We start from the raw sequence: 13,220 nt of genomic DNA on the forward strand, positions 1-13,220 counted from the left end.
TCACATCAATATTTGCAATGCTGTAATAACCTGAAAGCCAATATTTTTTTTTCCAGCAGGATTTTGTTAATGCTGTTTAGTCACCACCAGGGTGGCAAGGTTCATTCTTGCCAAGAGATCCAAAGTTTTGTCTTTCACCTCATTAAAAACCAGCATGTTAATTAATGTACTGTTTCCAATTACCCATATCCAGAATTTGTTACAGCTTTTCAGGTTGTCAGATTTGCCTCCTTAATTGCCTCAGGAGAGAAACAGAAGTTGCTGAATGACACTCACCCCCCAAGCAGTACTGAAAGGAAAATTAGAAATGATTTGCCATAGGATTAGCCTGGGAGACCCAGACTTTTATTCAGTGAAATTCTCATTTAATTTGATTTTGCCAAGTGTCTTGCAGGTCTTTTCCTTCTGCTAAGTTCTCTTTCTAATGAGTTTTCTAAGCGTGCTTCCCCCTTCCCATCACCAGTGCCTTTTTTCTGCATTGATAACTTTGTTTTGTCTGGTCTTAATAAGCAATACTACCTTTCAGAAAACGAGACAAATGTTATCAGACTTGATTTGATTGGAGTTCAGCAATAACCTGCAAGTATTTAAATTCCAGGTCACCTTTAAACAAAAGTCCATAAACCATTATTAAGATGGCTTGGGGAAATCTACTGCTCATTTCTAGGACAAGCCGCATAAAATCTGTTTTATTCTTTGGGATCTTACCTGGGATGGCCATTGATGGAAACAGGATACTGGACTTGATGGACCTTCATCCTGTCCCTGTATGGCAACTCTTATGACACATTATTTCACATTAGGAATTACATACACTAGTCAGTGTAAATTAGCATTTGCCATTTAGGGTCCTTTTTACAAAGCCACAGTAGCAATTCCTGTGCAACAAATGCAACACAGCCCATTCAGTTCCTATGGACTGCATTGCATTTGCCACGCTGACTCACTACCACAACTTTGTAAAAGGGGCCCTTAATTTGCTGAAAATGACAGCTGAACTGGTTCTTGACTTCCTGCTTGGGTTGTATTTCTAGGTCTTCCTCTTTCTTCTACCAGTTTTCTTTTTTTATGGAAAATATTAGTTCTAAGATCTACTGTATTTTCAGAAATCTCTTCCCCTGTTATTTGTCTGTTACATATCATCTTTACATGTATCAGTGTGAAACAGAGAAAGTTATGACTGATAAACACTATAGGGTCAGTCTGCCCATCTATACCAAGTACTAAATTTGACAGTCCCTTCACCCCTCTTTGAGATCCACTGTGTTTGTGTGATGTTTACATGGAGGGCAGTGCCTTCTTGTTCGCTGATTTAGGATGCTTTGGAGCTCATTATCAAAAAAGAAAAACATCCAAAAAGTGGCATAAAAGGGCAGATGAATGTTTTTCTCACTAAATCTTTATAATTTGCTATTTTTGAAACCTATTTTATAGACAGATATCTATGCTGTTCATCTCCAGTGCATCTACTGTAAATCTCAACAGGGCATGTCAGAGGCGTGGTGACTAGGGCAGGCCTTTGACTTGGATGTTTGTCCACTATAATTGGACTTTTTCTGCCATTATTGAACATTTAAGAATACATTCAGAGCACAATTTGTACATCTGGAGCTAGACCTATTTTAACAATGAATAAGTCCAAAAAGGTGCCCAAACTGACCAGTTGACCACTGGAGGGATGTAAGCATGACTCCCCAAATTCCCCCAGTGATGTGAATGAAACATTACATACTTGCCTGTATGACAGCTTCAGATATTATGGCCAGTCTTATTAGAGCAGCAGATTCCTGGAGTAGCCTGGTGGGCACTATAGTGAACCATAGAGATGAGAACTCAAGCCCATACTCCAATTTAACCACTATACTTATAGTGGAATTTGTGAGCCTTCCAAACCCCATCCTAATTCTACTGTACTCACATATAGGTGTTGCCTGCAGATATAAGGGTTGGAATGGGACATTTCATGGCCACTTAAGAGCCACAATTTCAGAACAGCCCTTTCATCACAGGACTATTCTGCACAGCCTATGCTGGACCGAAGTGGAGTGCTGGCTTTGGATTGAGGTGGAGTGCTGATCGAGGGGGGGGGGGGTTTGATCGAAGTGGAGTGCTGATTGGGGAGTGTGGGTAGGCACTGCACCCTCCATCGAGGTGGAGTGCTGAGGTGTTCTGATCAGGGGTGTGGGGGGCACTTCCCCCCATGAGGTGGAGTGCTGATCGGGGGGTGGGGGTGGGGGGCTTTGGATCAAGGTGGAGTGCTGATTGGGGGGTTTAGTTTGAGGTGAAGTGCTTATTGGGGATCTGGATGGGGGGGACTTTGGATTGAGATGGAGTGCTGATTGGGTGTGGGCCGCACTGAACTCATCCTATGATGAAAGTGGCGCACTGAATAGTCCCGCAATGAAAGGCCCATGCTGAACTGGTGGCTCTTAATTGGTGGCAATGAAAGGCCCACGCTGAACTGGCAGCTCTTAAATGGCCATGATGAATCATCCTAGATCTATAAGGGCTATTGATGTGGTATACGGTTGAGTACATTGGGTTTTGGAGGGCTCACCATACAATATAAGGGGGCTATGGTGAGAGGTATTGGGCACCTAAAGAAACCTGACGGTAACTTTACAGACTCAGATGTAGACAAAGCAGAAATACTTAATAACTACTTCTGCTCAGTCTTCACCTGCGAAGCGCCAGGATCTGGTCCTCAGCTACAGACAAGGAGGGGTTCGGAAGACCCATTCCGGAATATGGAATTTACTGCAAGCGAAGTCTACCGTGAGCTATCAAAAATAAAAGTGAACAAAGCTATGGGCCCGGACAATCTACACCCTAGAGTACTTCGAGAATTGTGCGATGTCCTGGCAGAGCCATTGGCCGTGCTCTTCAATCTTTCCCTGAGCAAGGGAAAAGTGCCCCTGGAATGGAAAGCTGCCAATGTTATCCTGCTCCACAAAAAGGGAGGTAGGTCGGAGGCTGAAAATTATAGACCAGTGAGTCTCACATCAATAGTGAGTAAACTCATGGAAAAATTGATTAAGAACAGATTAAACACGTTCCTGGATGATGAAAGATTAAGGGATCCCCACCAGCATGGCTTTACAATGGGAAGATCTTGTCAATCCAATCTGATAAGCTTCTTCGATTGGGTAACAAAAAAACTGGATGAGGGTGAGTCCCTGGACATAGTATATTTGGACTTTAGTAAGGCTTTTGATAGTATTCCACACCGAAGGTTATTAAACAAGATGAACTCGCTAGGACTAGGAGAAACACTGACAGCATGGGTACAAGACTGGCTTAGCAGAAGGCTTCAAAGAGTGATGGTAAATGGTATCCCCTCAAAAACTTCGAGAGTGATCAGTGGAGTGCCGCAGGGCTCGGTCTTGGGCCCAATGCTATTTTATATCTTTGTTGGGGATCTGACTCAGGGACTTCGAGGCAAAATTACACTAGTTGCTGATGACGCTAAACTATGCAGCATTGTGGGCAGGGCCTCAAAACCTGACAGTGCAACCAGGCCCAATACTATGGAGCAAGACCTGCTTGTATTGGAAAAATGGTCCAGTACTTGGCAACTAAACTTTAATGCCAAGAAATGTAAAGTAAAGCACCTTGGGAGCGGAAATCCATGCAAAACATACACTTTGAACGGTGAAAACTTAACAAGAACTACTGCAGAAAGGGACTTGGGAGTTCTCATCTGGGAAGATATGAAAGCTGCTAATCAGGTGGAGAAAGCTTCAGCGAAGGCCAGACAAATGCTGGGTTGCATCAGGAGCTTTATCAGCCGAAAGCCGGAAGTCATACTATCGTTATACAGATCCATGGTGAGACCTCACCTGGAGTACTGTGACCAGTTTTGGAGGCCACATTATCAAAAGGATGTGAAGAGAATGTAGTCGATACAGAGAATGGCCACTAGGATGGTCTCAGGTCTTAAAGACATCCCATATGAAGAACACCTGATCAAACTGCGCTTATATTCTCTTGAAGAGCGCAGAGAAAGGGGGGACATGATAGAAACATTTAAATACATCAAGGGCCACATCAAAGTGGAGGAGGAAATCTTTTTTCTAATGGGTCCCACAGCGACAAGAGGGCATCCACTAAAACTTAAGGGGGGAAGATTTCATGGTGATACCAGGAAATACTTCTTCACCGAATGGGTGATTGATCGATGGAATGATCTTCCCTGCCAGGTCGTCGAGGCCAGTAGCGTGCTCGACTTCAAGAGTCGATGGGACGAGTAGGGGGGTGCGGCTTAGCAAGATGGCTGCGAGTAGCTGGAGTTAAGCACTCACGGAGGCGTTGGAGCTGTTGGTTCTCACCTTAAGATGGTAAAACGCAAGTCTAAGCTCCGGGTTTTCCCGGAAGAACCTTTGGCAACAGCTGCGGGCCCGATGGATGTTTTCCTCCAGCATGGGGCTGGAACGAGTTATCCGGAGCTTTCTTCGGCTAGGAGAGACACGCCGGCTGAAGCGTCAGTTCTCTCCCTCGAAGCAACATCGCTGTCTCTGGAGGAGCGGAGTCCTCCGAGTCGCCCGGGGGCGTTAGACCAGCAGATGGAGGTCGGAGCATCCCAGGGTGTTCCCTCACCAGCACAACCGAGTTCGGGAGACGGCTCGGCGGGCAGAGAAGGGAAGCCAAACCATTCATCTGTGCACCCGGAGAGATTGGAGCGGCAAATTCCTCAAGATTTCCTGAGACTGAATATATCTCCAGCTGAGGTTTTAGGTAACTTATCTGTAACAGAAGGTCTGGGGTCTGAACTAACACCTATGCAGAGGCCCAAAGTTTTCACTATGGAAACATTATGGGAAGCAATATCTACTTTACAACTCTCTTTAGGATCTCAAATGCAGCAACTTACTACACGATATACTACTGTTGTTTCTGAAAATTTGGAACTGAAAAATAGACTATCTAGTGTGGAAACAAAAGTGGAGGGTCATGAGACCAGAATAAAATCTGTGGAGTCCCAGGCCTCAGTGTGGGTTAGGGACAGTGGAAATCTTAATTTTAAGGTTGAAATGCTGGAAAACATGACCAGAAGATGTAATCTTTGGATTATAAATTTTCCAAAATTACCACTTATTTCTGCAAAAGATATTTTTAAGAAATACCTGAAAGAGACTTTGAAAGTTCCCGAAACCTCTTATCCACCTCTCACTAAAATATATTATTTACCAACTAAATCACCTGTTCAGAAACCAGACCAGCAGAATTTGTCTGCTGATAGTTTGGACTTGACAAATTTTCTTGCTGCTAGTACAGTTTGCTATAGACTCTGACAGAGAATGGATGCTTAAGTTGTTTTTCAAGTTCAAGGACATACCATTTATGACTAAAACAGTGAGAATGTATCCTGATGTGTCAAAGATGACCCAAAAGAGAAGAAAACAGTTTCTCATTTTGAGACCGAGGGTCCTACAGTTGGGTGCTACATTCGTACTCAGATACCCATGTAAATGTGTGATGGTCTATCAGGGGAATAGACATGTTTATTTTGAACCTCAGCAGCTGATAAAATTTATTTCTGCGAAAGAGCAAACTTAATATTCTTGAGAGAATTATTGCTCTAACCTGCTTAGTTTAATTAGGTTCCTGTCCCCACTCAATGCTATCCTTATTTTCTTAGTAATGTTTGATTGAAATTCAGCGAATGTAGCTTTCTCCCCTCTTATTGAGGTCTAATTTTTCAATCCAGCATATTTAGAATTGTAAAAAAAATTTTCCTATTGCATTTTTGTTTTGCTTTCTTTTATCTTTTTGATTATCTTGTTAAGTATTGTTGAGACTGGTATTGGAATATTTCTTTGAATTGACTGATTATTATGTCAAATTATAAAATTAAATAAAGAATTAAAAAAAAAAAAAAAAAAAAAAAGAGTCGATGGGACAATCAAGTGGGAGTACTACAGAGTTATGCTCAATCGATAGATACTCCAGGGAGGAAGGGTCCTTGAGTGGGCAGACTAGTTGGAAGGAGGGTTCTCAAGTGGGCAGACTTGTTGGGCCGTTGGCCTTTTTCTGCCGTCATATTCTATGTTTCTGTTTCTGGATATTAAACGCGGCTCCATCTGCCTGCTTGGCACAGCTCCATCTCTGGCTGTATAGAGTGTGGCTCCACTGGACTGCTTTGCACAATGCCACTTCTGGATGTAGAATGTTGCTCTTGGAAAACATAAGACAGGTTAAATTATAATTTTTGGTGGAATTCTGTGTGTCATATATACAAAATGGAGCTCACAATAGCAACGCAAAAAGGTTATATTAATAAATTTCAGAAAGTCTGGGGACAGGGGGGGCGCTGTTGAGCCAGGAAGCAAGATGGTTGCATGATCTCCTCTCTCCTCCATAGTGTGCTAAATCATCGAATTGGAGCAAGTTTATTCAAATAATTTTTTTGATAAAACTACTTTTTATCGACATATAAGATGTCCGCTTCTAAATCTACTAAAGCTGAGAACTCTCCGACTCAATCAACAGGATCTAAACGTTCTAAACACGATCCTCCTTCACCGGAGAAACCGTCTACCAGTAAGTCCATGGCTGCTTCGTCTGATGCTGTTTTAGATGAGCTTCGGGCTCTGAAAGATCTTATCACCAAGCAGTATGATATTACTTGCGAAATGAAAACAGAAATAAACTCGCTTACTGCTTCCTTTGCTGCATGCGCGGCACGTGTTGATTCCTTAGAGACCAGAGCTGACATGGCGGTGCTCTCCTTTGCACAATTTGAAACACAAGTGCAGCAGCGTTTTAAAAAAATTGATCAAGACATGGAAGATCTTTGTAACCGCAACCGCCGTAATAACGTTAGATTATTGGCTTACAAGAGAATTCTGAGGGATCTGATCTTATTCAATTTCTTACTGAAACTTTGCCGAAACTTTTAAACCTCGCCACGGACCTCCCGCTTCAATTCGAGCGGGCTCACAGAACGCCATCTTCTCTGAAACCAGGCTTTACAAGACCGAGGCCGATTGTAGCAAAGCTGCTACGTTACCCTCAAGCTCTTCAAATCTTAACCGCTGCAAAGACACATAAGGATTTAACCTACGCTGGCAAGAAACTTTTAATTGTCCCTGATCTTGCAAAAACCACGGTGCGAAAACGAAAATCTTTCCTGGACTTACGTGCACGGCTGAAATCTATGGGGGCACGCTATGGCCTGCAGTATCCTGCTCAAATGATTGTGACAATCAATAATTCAACAAGGCATTTTGAATCGCCTGAACTTCTTCAAACGTTCTTGGATAATTTACAATCGCAAGGAATGTCATCCACCTGAGAGTCCTGTCTGCATCAGTACTTTAGTACCTGATATCTCTGCTATTCTATCGATTAACGAATCAACAAAAACTTTCTTCTTGACCTCCGATACTTTATTCACCGACTCTGCCCTCGCCTCTACAGAACTTCACTATTCTTTTCAGTATGGACTGTTCTCTGTGCTTTTGAATCTTTTCATCATCGGACCCCATTAATTCCTATTTCGACTCAAGACTTCATGCTGTCCTATTCATCATATAATACTGCCTTCAAACTTGCTCAGGCTGATTGACTCTCCTTGAATCTCTTTGGACATACTCACAATCCACGATTTTACTTATGCACTGCTGACTGCACTTTTTTAACTTTTCTTTATAATTGTTTTCAATAATTCTCTCCCTGTTTACTATTTATCCTTTCATTCTATTACTCGACTACTGCGTCTATATCGCTTTGCTCAGCTCTCTCTTTTTCTGTCCGGTCTTGTTTCTCTCAGCACAGTAATATTGCTCTTTCTAGATGATGTTTTTTCCCTTTTATTCTTATATGATTTCTCTCTTCCTTATTTCTGTTAATCTACTATTCTTCTGAACTGCTTATTGTTTTTCTATTTTACTGATATGGAATGCTTATTACTAATGTCTATCTACTATTCATCTTGGAATATATGCTAATTACTGTATACTGCAGTCTATATTAGTTCTGGAATGCTTGATTCTATTATCTTACAGGTTCTTTTTCCTTATCTTTATAATTTTTTTCTGATATGTTTTTTACCATATTTTTTGAGTTGCAAAATCAGTTTTTAGCATTATTTGTATTGAGAATCATTAGGAAGGGAAATAGAAATGAATAAGAGAGAGAAAAAGGGAATATAATTTAATCTAACGGGGGAAAAAAAAAGAGCTTAAATTGAATGATTTGATTTATTTTATGGCTTTTTATTTTTCTTGACTATTGTCCACCTACTGTTTATTTTGCAGCATGAAATGATTATTTTATGCTGCTGTTCACACTATTCCTGGAAATTATGATTCTATTCTCTTTTGGGTTTTTCTTCTCTTTTTCTTTATCTTAAAAATTATATATAACATGTAATTTATCATAATTAAAGAATCGCTCAACCAATTTATAGAAGCATTTGTATTTGGAATCATTAGAAATTGCAAAATCAATTTATGACATTATTCGTATTAAGAATCAATAGGAAGGGAATTAGAGATAAATAAGAGAGAGAACATGGGAATATAATTTAATTTGAGGGGAAAAAAAAAAGGATCAAATTGACTGATTTATTTTATGGCTTTTTATTTTTCTTGACTAATGTCCACCTACTGTTTATTTTGAAGCATGAAATGATTATTGTATACTGCTGTTTACATTATTCCTGGACAATATGATTCTATTATCTTTTGGATTCTTCTTCTCTATCTTAAAAATTGTCTATAATATGTACTTTACCATACTTAAGAATCGCTCGATCAATCTATAGGAACATTTGTATTTGGAATCACTAGAGGGGAACAACAATACATCAAATTTAATACAAAATAAAAAACAAAACAAAACAAAAAATAATAATTATAATAATAACAGAAAAATTGTTTATAGAAAATTAACAAAAAAAAAAAAAAAAAAAAAAAGGGGGATCAAATTGACTGATTTATTTTGTGGCTTTTATTTTTCTTGACTAATGTCCACCTATTATTTATTTTGAAGCATGAAATGATTATTATATACTGCTGTTTTACATTATTCCTGGAAACTATGATTCTATTATCTTGTGGATTCTTCTTCTTTATCTTAAAAATTGTATATAATATGTAATTTACCATACTTAAGAATCGCTCAATCAATATATAGGAACATTTGTATTTGGAATCACTAGAGGGGAACAACAATACATCAAATTTAATACAAAAATAAAAAACAATAAAAAAAAAAAATTATAATCATAATAATAATCAGAAAACTTGTCTATAGAAAATTAACAAAAAAAATTAAAAAAAAAAAAAATTGAATTATAGCTCCTAATGAATACACCAGTCTTTTTAATGGTGAAGGGAGGGGTTATGTGTACCACTGCTTCTCCTGATTGATGGCTCCGTTCTTCTTTCTTGTTCTCTTTGGCTGGACTTTTATAGTCCTACTGTTGCCTACTGTTCTAAGTTCACTGGTTTGCTCTGTGTTAGAGATTTTTTCATTTTTCTCCTTACAAGGCACACTGCTTTTTATCCTCTCTTCTACAGTATTTAAGAAACTGCGTTCTCTTTCCTGATGACCACCTAGAGCCCACGCACACAATGCATGTCTATGAGTAATCATTCACCACTTACTGTGGTTTCCTGGAACATAAATGGTTTAAATAATCCTATAAAAAGAAAAAAAGTTTTATTGCACTTGAAGCGAAAACAACCAGATATAATCATGTTGCAGGAAACTCACCTTTCTTCTACCTCCATTTTAATTAAACCCTGCCCATGGATAACTATGGCTATTGACTCTCCTTCCGCTGGAAGGAGAGGAGGTGTATCTATATTATTTTCTTCATCACTTCAACCCAAGATCATTAATCAAAAAATAGATTCTAATGGCAGATGGATAATAGCTCAGACGGAGATACGTGGTATTCAGCTTTTATTGGTTAATGTCTATGCACCTAATAGTGACAATCCAGAATTTTTTCTAAATTTGCTAACTGAGGTCCAATCTTTTGATCCTTTACCGATTATAATGGCTGGAGATTTTAACCTTCCTTTTGACCTTCATATCGATAAACAATCTTCCTCTAAATCGGTTCAACAAAAATCACATATATCTTTCCACTCCCTTATCACGCAATTACATCTTACGGATTCTTGGCGCCTGCAACATCTTACAGCTAGAGAATACACTTATCATTCTATTCCTCATAACAGCTTTTCTCGTCTTGATTACCGTATTTTCGCGGATATAACGCGCGCGTTATACGTGATTTTATGTACCGCGCATATCCCTCGCGCGTTATATGCCTGAGCGCGGTATACAAAAGTTTTTAAACATAGTTCCCACCCCGCCCGACGCCCGATTCACCCCCCCCAGCAGGACCGCTCGCACCCCCACCCCGAACGACCGCTCGCACGCGCTCCCACCCGCACCCGCATCCACGATCGGAGCAAGAGGGAGCCCAAGCCCTCTTGCCCGGCCGACTCCCCGACGTCCGATACATCTCCCCCCCGGCAGGACCACTCGCACCCTCACCCCGAAGGACCGCCGACTCCCCAACAATATCGGGCCAGGAGGGAGCCCAAACCCTCCTGGCCACGGCGACCCCCTAACCCCACCCCGCACTACATTACGGGCAGGAGGGATCCCAGGCCCTCCTGCCCTCGACGCAAACCCCCCTCCCTCCAACGACCGCCCCCCCCCCAAGAACCTCCGACCGCCCCCCCAGCTGACCCGCGACCCCCCTGGCCGACCCCCACGACCCCCCCACCCCCCTTCCCCGTACCTTTGGAAGTTGGCCGGACAGACGGGAGCCAAACCCGCCTGTCCGGCAGGCAGCCAACGAAGGAATGAGGCCGGATTGGCCCATCCGTCCTAAAGCTCCGCCTACTGGTGGGGCCTAAGGCGCGTGGGCCAATCAGAATAGGCCCTGGAGCCTTAGGTCCCACCTGGGGGCGCGGCCTGAGGCACATGGGCCAAACCCGACCATGTGTCTCAGGCCGCGCCCCCAGGTGGGACCTAAGGCTCCAGGGCCTATTCTGATTGGCCCACGCGCCTTAGGCCCCACCAGTAGGCGGAGCTTTAGGACGGATGGGCCAATCCGGCCTCATTCCTTCGTTGGCTGCCTGCCGGACAGGCGGGTTTGGCTCCCGTCTGTCCGGCCAACTTCCAAAGGTACGGGGAAGGGGGGTGGGGGGGTCGTGGGGGTCGGCCAGGGGGGTCGCGGGTCGGCTGGGGGGGAGGGGGGTTTGCGTCGAGGGCAGGAGGGCCTGGGATCCCTCCTGCCCGTAATGTAGTGCGGGGTGGGGTTAGGGGGTCGCCGTGGCCAGGAGGGTTTGGGCTCCCTTCTGGCCCAACTACACAAAGGTACGGGGAAGGCGGGTGGGGGTGTCGTGGGGGTCGGCCAGGGGGGTCGCGGGTCGGCTGGGGGACGGGCGGAGGTTCTTGGAGGGGGGCGGTCGTTGGGGGGAGGGGGTTTGCGTCGAGGGCAGGAGGGCCTGGGATCCCTCCTGCCCGTAATGTAGTGCGGGGTGGGGTTAGGGGGTCGCCGTGGCCAGGAGGGTTTGGGCTCCCTCCTGGCCCGATATTGTTGGGGAGTCGGCGGTCCTTCGGGGGGGGGGTGCGAGTGGTCCTGCCGGGGGGGGGGGGGGATGTATCGGACGTCGGGGGGGGCATCAGGCTTTCAGGATGGGGACAGACCTTCAAGGGGGGACAGGACTTCAAGGGAGGACAGTGCACGGAAGTCAGGGGGGGTGAACGGAGAGTCGGGACAGCGCACGGAAAGTCAGGGCGGGCGAAAGGAGAGTCGGGCAGCATGCGCGTTATATGCCTGAGCGCGGTATAGAAAAGTTTTTGTACATATCATCGTGATTTCTGCGCGCTATACCCCTGTGCGCGTTTTACAATGGTGCGCGTTATATCCGCGAAAATACGGTACATTTTTGTCTCTCAACAACTCTTGAACTCTCTGGCTAGTTCTTCAATATCCCCAATACTTATATCTGATCATGCCCTGGTGTCCAATGTCCTTTTTTGGAATGTCAATCCTAATCCCAAGTTGCCTTTATGGAGGATGCAACTCTCTCTTTTAGAAGACGAACAGGTTGTACAACGTATCAAAATTTTTATTGAGAATTATTTTCAACAAAATCCTGTTATAGATACTAATCCTTTAACAACATGGGAGGCTTTTAAAGCTTCCCTAAGAGGAGAATTTGTGTCTATTGCTTCATATAAACATAAAACTGAACAAGCGGATTTAATCAACCTAGAGACTCAAATATCAGATCTGGAGTCTAAATTTACTTTATCCAAAGACCCTATTCAATACAATACACTATGTCAACTTAAATATCAATATAATTCTATCCTTTTGAAACAGGCTGGAATGCAAATTTTTCTGACTGAAGCTAAATATTATGCTGAAGGTAATAAAAGTGGTAAAATGTTAGCCTCTTACCTAAAACGGAAAAAGAACAAATTGCAGATTCCGGCTATCCAAAATAGTAACCATATTAATGTCACTTCTTATACAGGAATTCTGCAGGAAATTAAGGCCTTTTATCATAATCTATATGTCAGATTCAATTTCTACAGCATCCTCATTATCTACATTCCTCCATAACATAGATCACCCGACTTGGGCCTCTTCAGACTCTTCTAACTTAGACAAGCCAATCGATATTGACGAATTATGAATTGCGCTGAAACAATTACAATCTCGCAAATCTCCGGGAGCAGATGGAATTCCAGTAGAATTCTACAAAATGTTTCAAAGCGACTTACTGCCCCATCTTCATCAGCTGTTTCAATATTTGACACCAACTACTATACGCTCTAGTCATTTTTCTGAAGCAATAATTACAGTTATTCCAAAACCTTATAAGGACTCTCTATTTGTACAAAATTATAGACCTATTTCACTTCTGAATGTGGATTATAAAATATATGCTAAAATCTTGGCCAATAGACTCAAACTTTGTATTCACAAAGTAGTACATCCTAATCAAATAGGCTTTATGCCTGGTCGACTTATATCTGATAACACCAGACTATTTTTTCACTTATCTCATTTGGCAAAATCCTTTCAACATCCTGTTATTGCTTTGTCTTTAGATGCAGAAAAGGCCTTTGATAGGATTGAGTGGAATTACCTCTTTAGTATATTAGAATGGTTTGATGCAAATTCCTCTTTTATACAAATGATCAAAGTATTATATACAGATCCTTCAGCTAGAATT

The 13,220-nt window shown here is 42.4% G+C and overlaps 1 long non-coding RNA gene across 1 annotated transcript in view; it reads right to left on the minus strand.

Moving 5' to 3' along the window:
- The window catches only part of LOC117363474, a 29,813-nt gene that overhangs the window by 2,161 nt on the left and 14,432 nt on the right, over positions 1-13,220 (minus strand). The window lies entirely within an intron of this gene.

This window comes from Geotrypetes seraphini, chromosome 7, assembly GCF_902459505.1.
Source record: "Geotrypetes seraphini chromosome 7, aGeoSer1.1, whole genome shotgun sequence".
NCBI lineage: Eukaryota > Metazoa > Chordata > Amphibia > Gymnophiona > Dermophiidae > Geotrypetes > Geotrypetes seraphini.